Here is a 13,859-nt window from a genome sequence, read left to right on the forward strand (position 1 = left end):
ATTAGGCTTTTTGTTGGGAGGAAAATCCAGCTATTGATTTATGTGGCAAAATGTCGACTGATTAATCCTATCAGAGAACTTTAATTAGATACAGGCTCATTTGCTGTCCTTGTCCCTGGACTACTACTGTGTACAGTATTGGCCTGCATTTGGACTTGCTGGTGTCAGCACTGCACAGTCAGTTTACAACATGCAAAGTCACCACTTGCAGAAATACTGCAATTGAGCCAAAAAGCTATTTAAGCTGAAATAAATTGATTTCTACTGAAGTTTTAAATTTAAAAAAAAAATTAAAAATTAGTAATTACAGTTGTACTTTGTGGTCTTTAAAAGTGTTTTATTACACAAACCCACAAATAAAGGCCAGATGGTGCAACACAGACATTTCAAGGCCTGAATTAGAAAATCCAATCATGGTTCTCAATGGAAGCTCTCTACATGAAATTTAGATTTGATGGAGTGATACGTAAGGTGCTGAAATTTATCCATACAGTTTGAGACAGAGCTGCAAATTTGTACACCTCTCTCCTTTCACAATGCCACTGCCTCAGCACCAAAAAACAAACGATTGTCAAATGATAATGTCAGACAAGATCTATATATCTGTATCAAAAAGATGCCTTTTCCATCTCTACTCTCCAGAATTATTTAGCAGATTGCATATAGGAATTTCATTAGACTTTCAAATGTTTCAAAAGAAATTCAGATATTGACAGCTAAGTCTGATCATTTCATTGCCTCACTCTGCTTTAAATATCCCAACTACTTGTTCTCTTCTTTCACTTTTACAAATTAAATAGTGTCTTCCTCTACTCTTTCAAACAATGATGATAAATGAATTTGCAAATCACATCAGATGTATCTTAAAGGCTATTATTTGCTGAAATTCTGATCATAGAAGTGTCTCTTTCCACAGAAGTTTTGATCAAGAAGAGGTTAATATGCATATCAGTTGCTATTAAGGCTTCTGTTTTGACAGACTTGTCTGATGATGTCCTAGGTGGAGTGAGCAGCAAGCACATCACTAGTTTGTCTTACTTTGTATCAGAGGTAGGAAAGCAGTTCCTTCTCAAAGGATACCAAGCCTTTTCTGATCCTCTCTTGAGCTTGCCAGTAAGGGCAATCCAAAATATCAAATGATCACCTTGTCAATAAATGGAGAGGTGAAGCCTGAGGCATAAATGTGCAAAAGTAGCTTTAAAGGAGGGGGAAAAAAATTAGACTTTGTATTTTAAAGCAGAGAAAATGGAAAGTTTTTGCTTCGAAAGGTGAGCACCGATAATCCGGGGTTATATTTGACTCTTGGAGGTGATGCAAAATCATTTAATAGATAGACAAATAGACTTTCTTCAGACTGACCCATGCATGTGTCCATGGTGTTTGAGCATATTCAAACAATGGGACCTGGAAAGCATTTTATAGAGAAACTGAAAGGGTTGCAGCAGTTTAGGTCATAAAGAAGGCAGAAAAATTAGAAGGGGAGTAATAAAATTGAAAATGAAGAATTACAAAACCTTACTGTTGTTTCTGTTTCCCTGTCTTTTCTCCTGGTGGATGTGATTGCCCCTTCCTTGTTCAGTCATTAGAGATGCTGTTTCAGTTCTCTCAATACCCTGACTCCCTCAATGTCCTCCTTGGTCCCCTGTCATTTATGCAGGTTCTTCACGTCCTGGCTTTAGGATGCACCTGCATTTATCAAAGAGTTGTCTTCCAGATATGGCAAATACTCCCAGGTCTGGTCCTCAATATATTTATATTGGATATGAGCCAGGTCATTTCTCCAGGCTTTTGCTGAAATTACAGCTTTCTCCCAGATGAAAGACAGCTATGAATGATAAAACTGTGCACAACAAAGCATGTTCCAGCCAGATAACATGAACATTAATTATGCCAGGTTTAGCATCATCTGCTTAGCAAATTCCTCCTGGGTAGGTCTTGTTCTCTCAAGTGTCTCCCAGTGCTGTCCTAGCATAAGCATCACACATGCTCAGAGATGCTATAACAAAACAAGTCTGCCAAAATCATGCTCTCACCCAAAATTACTAGGACTTAAAATCACCTGGAGTCCAGAGAAAATCCATAGGACCATAGAATGTTTTGGGTTGTAAAGGACCCTAAAAATCATCTTGTTCCAACCTCCCTGCCATGGACGAGGTTGCTCAAATTTGGCCTGGAACACCTCCAGCGATGGGGCATCCAGAGCTTCTCCAGGCAACCTGTTCCAGGTTCTTCTGTTAGAGATATTTATTTTCCCACTAAATTATTATATTTAATTATATTTAAATCATTCCATTCTTCTTCAGCACTTAAATATTCTGCTTTGTATTTCCATTATGTATTGATTGTTGTGTTTTAGTTAATTTCCTTTTAGTTTAATAATAATTAATTTTTTAGTGATTTCTCATTTCTATTTACCATTCTGGTTCAGGTAGTTCTAATAACTGACAATGGCATGATGCATGCAGTATATGAATACTAAATAATTGCAAAATCTCTAACTTACTTGTAGAAATACTCTAAAAAATGTTCCATTTTGCAAACATTCAAGAAGAAAAATAATAGGATAAATCAGTATGAAAATACAGGCTTCATTTGAATTACTGATTGATCTTACTGGGTTTGTAACATAACACTAATAAAAACATGGTGTATTCAGTAACAGATCTTTTGAATTAACCTCCTATGAAAACTTTACTTCAAAACACTACCTCACAAAAATTCTGACAATGGGAAAAAGGGCAGAACCTTCGTGCATAAAAGTGTTTGTTTTCATGTTCATAGTAGTGACTGATAATTAAATTGGGTTTGCAACAGATGGGAGGAATGTAAGTCAGTTTGTGGCAGAAGGCAGACGTGCTAGCTAATGAGAAATCACGAAACTGTACTCCAAAGAGTTGACTGAGGTGGGTAAGAGAACTGTGTCTGTTATCCAAACTGTATTTCAGTTAAAGCTATGAATGTTTTAACAGCAGAATTAGCAGTACCCTGCAGTTACTCAGGCATAATGGTATGTATAACTATAATGCACGTTTCTGATGTCCTTTAACATATCTCAAAGGGACTAAAGGAATCTGCACACGAAGAGTGATTAAAAAAATACAAATTATACTCTGCCCAAGTAGGAACTGTCAAAGGAGTGTGATAATTGGTCTGCAAGACTTGATTGAAAAATATCTAAGCAAACTTTATAATATTTTTGCCAGAATGTGAACTGGCGATTGAATTGGTTGGTCGTATTTGAACTCTAAAAGGTAATGGCTATTCTGTGGAAACAGTGAGCCTATTTCTTGAAATGATAATTAAACTACATGTATTTGAACAATGGTAGACAGCTCTATATTTCACAAATAACCTTATAATGTAAATAAGAAAGAAGTGTGGAGCTATTTCTGTATCTACATAGAGATGATACTGGAGCAATTCAAGAGGATGTCACCACAAAAAACTCCCTGACAATGAGATGTATTTTATGATTCCCTGATTATCTGGCAAATGCCCTATTTCATAATGAGTCTTTGTGGAGTGAAATAGGGAAGAGGTCTGCAAATGAAAGTCAAAATATTTGGAAGACAGAGCCATCTCCAGCTCAAGAGAGGAACACATCAGGCTTCAGCCTGAACAATTGTGGGGACTAATGGTACATTTGCCTCTTACCACTTCTGCCAGATGAAATACATTTGCTCCAGAAACATGCTTGATGCACCACACAAAATAATGGCTCTGACCAGATGGTTGACATTCAGATATGCCAGAGGTGGTCATCAGGCATCTTCTGGTTGTGGTTGCCAGGCATACTGAAAGCCCAGAACACAGTCATCCTGAGATCACTGCCCACCCTGCTGCATTTCAGTAAGTCAAGCTTGCTGGGATCAAATGCACAAGAGATGCTGTAAGTGCCCAACAAAGCGGGCTCCTCGTATCTGTGCCCAATGTACGGTGTACTCTCTGTCTGACACTCTCTCCAGAGGAGGTCCCTCACAGCCTTGCAAATTTACAGCTGTTTTCACATCCCATTTTTTAATGAGTTTGCTTCAGATCTACACTTCAGCCTTAAAGGAAGATTTTAAAAACTAGAGATTTAGAAGGTCTACTAGATCCATGTCCTTTTAACTGTGTGAAGTCTGCTGGGTGATTCTTCTATTTTATTGGAAGACCTGAATAAAAAGAAAGTATCTATATAGAGAATGATGGTAGGATCACTCTTGGCTCTGATGTGGAGTCTGGCATGCATTTACTTGACATTCCTTCATTTTTGCTGTTTTCTATATGTGTTAGCGCCCCGCTATGTTCATTGAAGTGTCTTATTTGCACTCTTTTGAATTTCTATAATGATACAATTTCCACAATCATAAGGTCCTGCATGATTCTAACAAAATAAAAAAAGGATTGGGAAAGTCAGTTTTCCCAAGTGAAAAGCACAGTGATTGTGATAAGTTATATACATTTTAAGTTGTAAAATTCAAAAGAGAACAAAGACCAAGACAGTTGCATTTTGGCATCTAGGTTGTTCAAATAGAGGACAATAATATAGAACAAATAACAATAGAAAACATTTTGATTCTACACCTCCTATTTCCTAAAGAGAATTGGTGCTAAAGCTACCTAAACTTTTATGTCACTCACAGAGTAAAAACATACATATTTTAAAGATAACATATTATTCAATTGCTTTATCAGACATATTCATCAACTACATGGATGTGAAATATCTTTTCCATATGAGTTTTTCTCTTGGCAAAGACCTATCTATGAATTTGCCAATGTAAATTTAACTCCAGGGTTCTAAGAAAATCAGTTATAACTAGGAAAATTCTAAACTATTTAGGTTAACAAAGGTCTCCTATACCTAGGTCTAATACAACATGAAGTACAGTTGACTTTATATTTCTGAGACAGACTGTAGACAAAGGGACCATTGTTTACCAATACCATAAAGAAAACTATAGAAGTATTTGATTATAAATTTCAATGAGATGTTTAAAATATGAGTTGAGTGGAGGCAGAAGCACACATGAATCATCTGGTATGGCTGATTTCCCCCACTCCATTATATTTAAGCAGCTTTACTGTGCCTTTGAGATGGGAAAATACCAGGAATGTATATAAATTCCAGACTTAGAGTCATGTCTCTCAGAATCTCTGGAACTATCGACTCATTATCCAAGCCATTATCTTTCAGGCTTGTTTTCATGGAGGTTATTTTTAATACATAACTGGTTTAACAATACATTATTTAAAGGCAGCATTGTTAAAGCAGCTGACCAAAGTTCTACTGATCAGCTTTACAGCTTTCCACACTACTGTGGGGCTGTTGTTGGATCTGTGTGGGGAAGGTGGCCAGCAGCAGTTGTGTATGGAACAGAGACTCCCATCACACTGTGTGAGTCCAGCCCTGGGAATGTCTGCCCCTCCCAAAGTGCAAGAGAGTTTATTTTATACAAGGCAGTGTAGAATGGGAAGCAGAGAGTCAGCATCTGAAATCCTTCATTTACTAAAGCCTTATAAATAAGAACACATAGCATTACTCTCAGTCCTCCTTCAAATGAGTTGAAAACATTTTTTTCAGACATGTATTTTTCCAATTAGTCTTTTTGAATGTTTTTTATGTTAGCATTTAAATCATATAAGAAACAGGAGATGTTGCATTTATTAAAATAACAGACTCAGAACAGACCAGAAAAAGACTTTTTTAATACTTCACCCAGAGAAGATTAATACATGCAACATTCTGAATGTTTTATAAAAACCAAATACTTAGTATTAAAGAATGTTTAAAAAATAACCAAACAGCTAAGGAACCTGTCTAGACTTTGTCTGGTCCCCATCTCAAGTGTGTGCCTTGGCCTTGCTGAAAGTCAATTGTTCTTCCCTCCCATCCTTGGTTTCCATGCAAAGAAAACACAGGTGCGCTGCTCCAGGCAGGACCATCGTGACCCATGGATGAACAAGTGACCGTGATGAAGGGGTAAGGGTGCAACATAAATTCTGTCAAGGTGCTGCAAAGACACATGACTTGCCTTTCTTGCCAAGTAAGAGGGATTTCACTTGGTTGGGGGGTTGATTTTTTTTTAGTGTAAAGACTTGTAGTTATTATCTTCCCACAGAAATATTTCTCTGCCCTTCTTGTGCTGAGTTGTTTCTCTACTTTCTTTAGTTACAACCTTCTTTAGTTGTGAACTGGTGAAAATAAGGCATTCTAAAGAATTGTTTTTTATGTAGCAATAAGAATGCAATAAAGCAGATGAGAGCAAGCCCACTATATCAGATCATGTTCTTCGTTCCAGGTGAATAAGTGAAAAAAGGAGCTATACCAGTTTTTCCTTCTTTCTGGGGATACTCTGGAAAATCATTTCTCAGCATACTCACCAGCTTTGACACTGAAAGCACTCTGGACAACTGGAGGGTGTCAAGACCAGGGAGCATGTTGCCTTCCAGGGTAGGGATGCTTTGGGTGAAGCAGGTCAGCATCTAGGTTCCCAATGCAGTTATAGTCCTCAAGACCCTATGTACATTCAGAGTGCTATCTATCTCGTGAAGATCAGGGACTGGTAAGATTCCAGGTCTAATTATAATTATGTTCTTCCACAATTTTTCCAAGAGATACAAATTAAATATGTCTTTATGCTCCCAGGTAGCTCTATCAGGAAAAGAGTTCTCAGATTTACTCAGGCAGGATAATTTTGACTACTGTATCAAGAAAAGTATTTTTGTCAGGTCAGCTCTGTATTTCTTTGTGAAGAATAAAAGGCATGAGAAAGAAATGGGGACATATCCCTTTTGAAGTACAAAAGCTGTGTGTTTTGAAAGTCATGTTTGAGGCTGTTTTTGTGTCTGCTTGTGTATCTCCACAAATGAAGCCAGAATGCAGAGGAGTCAACATTAAAAATTGTCTTCAGAGCCCCTTGTACCAAAGTGTTTCATTGTAGATGAAAACGAAAGGAATCTGCTGTACTTGAAGCAACAACATGTAATATTTTTTTTAATTGCAGAATCAGATCACAAGTTTTTAAAACACTGCAATAATTTAATCCAATTTGAAAGCAATGTGTTGCCATAAAATTAAGCCTGCAAATGCTCTTTTAAAATTAAGAACCTGGGACCAGTCTGCTGGCAAATAATGTTCTGTGTAGCAGGTAATGCTTTAACAGTTTATCTGCCTCCTACTCATGACTGTAACACTGTTCAACACCACTTTGAAGTAACGATACTGGCAGGGAGCAAAGCCAGCATGTTCACCAATCAGGCATCTCTTTTGTTCAAATTATGTACCTTGCAATTATATTTTAATTTTTATGGGCTTTTATCACAATTACTATATTTTTCAAATGTGGAATTTTCTTCTGTTTTTAAGTCCCCCTTTTCTCAATGTGTTTCTTCCATTATGATGAATTTCCCCTATATATTTACTTTTCTGCATTGATTGCTTCCCTTCTCCCTCTTTCCTGATGTGAAATATTTTTACATTCTTCTTCATTTAATTCCCTTGGATGGCTAGCTTGCAACAACTGTAAACTCCAGGTGGTGCTTTTGGAGGTAGAAACCAGGATTACTCTGGAGGCGCTGCTTTCAGTATGGTGCAGTATAAAATAAAGATATTTCCCCTTGAAGGATATGAGATTACTTTAGAAGTGGAAAGTGCAAAGTTAAGCAAGACCTCTTTTTTTGTGAAGGAGGAAAACGTAAAGGCAAAGTGAGCCCACTGGTAGCATCCTGAGAGGAAAGCACACATAAAGCTGGCACAGCAAAATTTTCCCAGCCAAAGGAAGTAGCTGCTTTGGTAAGACTTTTGTAAGGGTGTCAGTGCATGAGACAAAGTTCCCTCAGAGTTGACCCAAACTGGGAAATAAATTCCCACGGGAACAAAGAGTTACAACAAACCTCACCACCTCCTGCTGGGAAAGCAATCTGCACATCTCTGACCTTACCTTGAGCAGGACAAGCACATAGGTGTACTCTAAGTACTCCACTGGTTGTTGCACATGATTATTGTCTGGGAAGGAGAGGAATAAGCAAATATATAATAGATGTTAGCCATGCCCTAATGCACCCTGGCCTTAGATGCAGCAATGGTGAGTCTGACTGCTGAATGTACAGCAGAGAAGGGGCTGTGACTGCTTCACTTTTACAGGCTTAATCACAATTTACATGTTTCCCATACAACAAGAAATGGCCTGGCCAAATTCTTTAGTAGCTTACAGCACTTCGACATGAAGGTAGTTCCTTTGATGTCGGGAGAATTTTTATGATTTTGACCAAAATGAGAGTCAGTCCCCAGTTCTTTCAAGTATAAAAATAGAATAATGATGCTATTTATTCATTTATTTTTAGTAAATGCCATTATCCTGAGGGTTAAACTGAATTAATTCCATAAAGAAAGAGCTGCCATATAAGGAGTCATGAAATGCCTTTGTGAAACTGGTAGCCAAAAAAGCAGCTGTTGCAACAGCTAGGATGTACAGTTTGGGTTTTAACAAAGGTTGGAATCTAAGTTCTCTTTGTTGTTTGATGTGTGTGTATGGATGTGCCCTCATGAGGGGGAACAGAGGTAGAAGTCCGAGCAACAAAATGATACAGCAGGACACTGAGAAAATGGAAGTCAAAATTTCAGCCACACCTTGCAGCATGATACCAAAAAAAAAAAGTAGTGCTTTGGGGGAGATTTGGAAATGTGAACAAATAAAACTCCTAACTCCATCCTCCATCTCTCTCTCAAATCCTCCCTGCAAGAACACAAACATTAGCTAACTGCCATATACAAAAATCAACTGCAAAGGTATAAATGTCGTCTATGTGCTACTGCATTTACTTTATCAAAATCAGACAGGAGAATAAGAATCTGTTTAAAACTCCTTGCTGAACACTAGGTTATTCACATTCTTGTTCTGTCTGGAAACATTTGCAAGAGAATATTTCAGACAGGAACAGCCTGATTCCATTAATAAAATTGCTGGCAAGATATGAAAAAGCCCAAAGATTACGTGACTGCTCTGGTTAGGTGAGCTAAACAAACACAAGTTTAAGTAATTGCTTTGTATGTAGAAAAACTCTCCTGAAAGAACAAGGATTAGCCCATTAAAAAATTAAATAAGCTACACCTAAATGAATGCTTGTAAGGTCCATAGCATTGCAAATAAAGACACACTGTATAGTTCCTATAGAGATGCATGTTAAATACACATTACCCTAAAATTCACAGATCATTCAAACACAGTTAAACTCAGGAAACTGAGGCTATAGATTTTGAAGGTAATCTTTTGGTGAAAATGTCCAGTAGGTGCACAGTTCCCCATATGACTGATATTCTTATGAGCTCTTTGCTGGCACTGCTGGTGGTTCCTGCATGGTTTCCATTATAGACTCCTTTTCATCCAAGCACTATTTTCAACTCTACCATCAAAATTCACTCCAGAGCTGCAATCAGACAAGAATTAGTTATTCATTCTGTATGTCTGTGTTCCTGAAACGTCTTTTATTTAAAGAAAGAAATAGAGTAGTTTTCTGAACTGGGTGTTTCCCCCAAACAGTAATAGTGAAATCTACCCCCAAGGTAAAGATGTGTACCTGAGTCTCACTTTAGCCCCACTTGGAACAAGACAGATATTTCCAAATGTAAGTAATGTCAATGAGGTTTACTGATGCAGAAAAATTTATGTTTTCAGGGTCAGACCATAGGCTCAAGCCATTTGGATTGTCTTGCCTTTTAATAAAAAAAAATAAAAAACAGCTATCCTCATTTATCTGAGGAAAAAAATTCCTGAAAATCAAACAATAAAATTTCCAATTTTAATTTTTTCTAACTTTTCCATTGCCATCTAAATAACCTTTCAAGTTTTGTTTGTTTGTTTGAGTTGGTTTGGTTTTGTTTTTAGGGGGGTTTGATTGGTTGGTTGGTTGGTTTAGTGTGTGTAGGGACGGGGAGTTTTTTTTTGGGGGGGGGATAGGTTTTGGGGTTTTGTTTGGTTTTGGTTTTTTTTTTTTTTTTTTGCTTGATTGGTAGGTCTTTTGTTATTTTTCTATCTGAGGGAAAAATTTTCTCAGCTACTCTGTCATGTGAAAAGGGGAGGATGTATTGCTGGGATACCAGAGGCCTGAAACAATTTTAAATGAGCTTTTTTCTGTTTTATTAAGAAAATGTAATTAAACAAAGCCACTGCTCATTCAGATCCTGCCTTTGACACAAAAATACCTGCAGTCAACTAACAATTACGTGTTTTCATCATCACACTTACACAGTGTTCAAGCAGTGTCCAGACCACTGAAAAGCACCAACAGGAGCAAGACAGAGGCCTCTGCATTTCAGGGCTCATACCCCTTTTTCCTCTTGTCCTATCCAGCAAGGACACAATTGAGTTTTGGAAGGAAAAAGTTCTTTATGTGTTATGCACATGAAAATATACTGATGGCTTTAGTGCTGTCATAGGTTTGTATCAGATTATTTTTTCACATCTCATCACAATAACCAATATTTCTAACCTCGTTTAATTGGCTACCTTGTTTGCCAGCCTAAACAGAGTATGCTGCTGGGGGGATGTACAGAGGCACTCAGTTATGGATTTAGGCTCCATATGCTTCCTCTACAGTCACAAAAGAGCAATGAACACCTCAGCAAGGCAATTCAAAGCATCGGAGTTCAAGTAGAGCCTTTAGTCAGCTGGGTGTCTCTGTAGATGTACGGGCTTCCTGGGATGAGTCTTTGCTGACTTACAGGAAGAGTTTAAACACTTAGCTCATGTACAGGCACACAGATATACATTCATAAGCATAAGTGTCTTGGTGAATCTCCTGCTGAATGAGTGAAGAGGCATACCTCTCTTAGATTTCCCCCAAACTTGTAGTGTATAAGGAAAGATTTTTCTCAGTTTAAGGAAAAAAACCAAACCTTACATTCTGTCAATTCTGTAATCTGCTGTTTTATTGTAATCCTTTGTTACATATAGGTTATGGATTTAGGGCTCAAAGAAATCTTGCAAAGCAAAAAAAAAAAATTAAAAAGTGGGGAGAGTTCAGTACACGAGCTCATTTTCTCTTTATTACAAACCTGACTTGGGGGCAAGGATGCCCTTGTTGATCAATACAGAGCGTAAATGAGTGAAAAGTTTCATGTGACACACGAAGGAAGAGCTTTTCTCTGGGGAGATTAACCTTTCTTCTCCTTTATTTCTCATCCAATACATCACTAGGCACTTTCTTCAGAAAGCAACCTTTCTTGGTATTGCCCAAAATCTGCTTCTTAACATTTCTTAGGCATAATCCCTTCAGCTTCTCTGTTAAAGGCAGTTATACAACTCATCATCAAATACTTGGTGCTCAAACAACAGGGCTGGGAGCAGACTGGAAGTCCTCAGGGCTTGTGTGCAGATGCATGGAGTGAAGCCTTTCTGCCATGTATTTAAACAGAGAGAGCCTCCATCCTAGATGCCATATAACTAATATTAGGACAACCTGGTGTTTGAAATATTAAGGCTTGCTGAGAGCTACAGCATGTCAGAATGAGCACAGCATGGTACAGACATGGCTATATGATTTCTACAGGGGATATTAACTCAAAAGGAGCATTCCATTAATGCAGCTACTTGGCTTCCCAACAGGAGCTTGCCCTCAGATTAATAAATAGGTATAATCTGTAAGTGTCACTGGTTTCACAGGACAGTCTGCCTGTGCAGACTACAAGATAAACTCTGCCGTGGGTGAAGAAAATTTATCAAGTGTTATTAAATGTGCTCAAAAATTCTTTTTTTTTCTACCTATAATTATTTGAAATATAAAATTACCGCATGCTTGATGTACAAGGAACATTAAAGAGAATTTTTAATATTCTTCAGGAGCTTTCCAGACTTGTCCACAGTCCTTCAGATCTGAGATAAAAGACAGTCTGTACCTGCTGGCTCCACTAATAAAAGATCTTCCATGTTGTAAACTCAGATTGTTTTGAGGCATTCTACCTTCACACAGAAAATATTAAACCTCATACTTAATGACATTGGCCTCATTTTCAGTGTCAGTTCCTCAGCTAGTATCAGTTGATGGGGGATTCATTAGCTTCTTCAAATGGCTTAAATTTACACCAGCTGAGGATCTGGCTCCTATTCTTGAAAATCCAAGCCAACACAAAAGGACTTTCCTCTCTGCTTCTTAGGTCTTCCCAGTATTACAGCTACTAATCCCAGATGTAGCTTGTGCTGCTGACAGATGTCCTCAATAATTATATTGTTGGGTCTTCTGCTTACTATGTTTAGCATGATACTGACATATGGCAATGCTGCCACGATACTGGGGCACCGAGCCAATGTTGTCATTTCCTATTTACAAAGTAATATGTTTGGGAACCAACATGAATTCAAATAGGAAGGAGCTTTCTTATGAGGACCCTGCAGTCAGTGCTAGTTAGTGGGAGGCATAATATGTAAATGGAGAGATTAAGTGCTTTATTTTAATTAATCAATTACTTAATTAAAGGGGCAGGGCTGACAGCTGCATAATCACTGTTGGATCTTTGGAGGTTGAAACATTTTCTTTCTCTTTTCAGGCTCTCAACCTTCATGTCACCTTTCATTTCTTTCACCCTTTTTCCCACCCTAATGTCCTGCTGCTTCTTTTTCCACAGTACCAACAAAATCAGTCTTGTCCTCAACATCCCTGCTGCCCAGACATATTGCCTGTTTGTCATAATTTCTCTTCTAGACTACATGACCTCCCTTCTTCCCTTACTTTCCACATAATTTCATATACAGTTGTAGATATTTTCTGCCTCTCTTGCCACCACCATGGTGGCTTTCCTGCTCTTTCATTTCTCTATTCTGCAGTGCCATGATTTTCCACAGGGGTAATTCAGCTATACCCTTTTCTATGTCATGCTCAAGGATTTTGTGCCTCTTCTGAATTCAGTTCCATAAGGGACTCTCTACAGTGCCTCCTTTGATATTCCTGGTTAGAGAACAATTGAGCCTTGAAGCTTCTTTCAGTTTACAGGAGGTATGAATGCTCAACTCACGTGTCTCACCAATCTCTTTTATTTACAGATTATACAAAGATCTATTCAGATGAATTTAGGAAGAAGCAAACAAGAAGAGGTTTGTTCCTGTTAGAACAGTTTCGTGCCTTTTTCACCCAGCACTTTACCCCCCAAAAAATCATTCTTGATAAGCTCTCTTTACTTGTTTTGAGAAGTAGGTTCTCAACACTTGTTTGGAGAGTGACCAGTGCTTCTCTTTTAAATGTTGTTTTTCCCACCTCAGTGTCCTGGGCACACATAAATCTCTCCTAAGGCAGCATTCCCCCAAATCCTTTCTCAGCCTGAACATCACAATGGCACTGTTTTTGATGCATGCACTTTACAAGAGGTTTTCTACAGATTTAACTGCCTGTTTGCAAGGTGTTTAACTTCATATTGCCTAAAAAATCTTACAGGTTCCTGGTTGTGAGGTTCAGCTCAGACTATAATTCTGAAACAAAATATCCAAAGGCAAAGACTCAAGTAGGACAGGTCTTAGAGAAGGATCCCTTGCAATCAGATATTGTTCCCCATTACAACAGGTATGTGATTCACAACTACTGAGAGTGTAGACAATTTTGTGGAACAGAATAGTCTCATCTGGTATCACATATGCTGTTTTATCTCTAGCTCAGACAGACACAATACAGAGGGCTTTCTGGACCTCAGGTCTGGTATTGTCTTGAGAAAACAACACAGAACTTAACACCAGCTCTTTATAAGGATGGTGACGCTCAAATGGAGTAAAGGGCACAGTTTGCTTCAGAGGTTCTGCAGCCCACAAGCCACTTGCAACCTGTGTTTTATGTGCAAAGAGACATATTAATTCAACCACTTTTAGCAGAATAAACCAACTATGAAAGCTGTA

Source organism: Corvus cornix, chromosome 3 (genome assembly GCF_000738735.6).
Source record: "Corvus cornix cornix isolate S_Up_H32 chromosome 3, ASM73873v5, whole genome shotgun sequence".
In the NCBI taxonomy this organism is placed as follows: domain Eukaryota; kingdom Metazoa; phylum Chordata; class Aves; order Passeriformes; family Corvidae; genus Corvus; species Corvus cornix.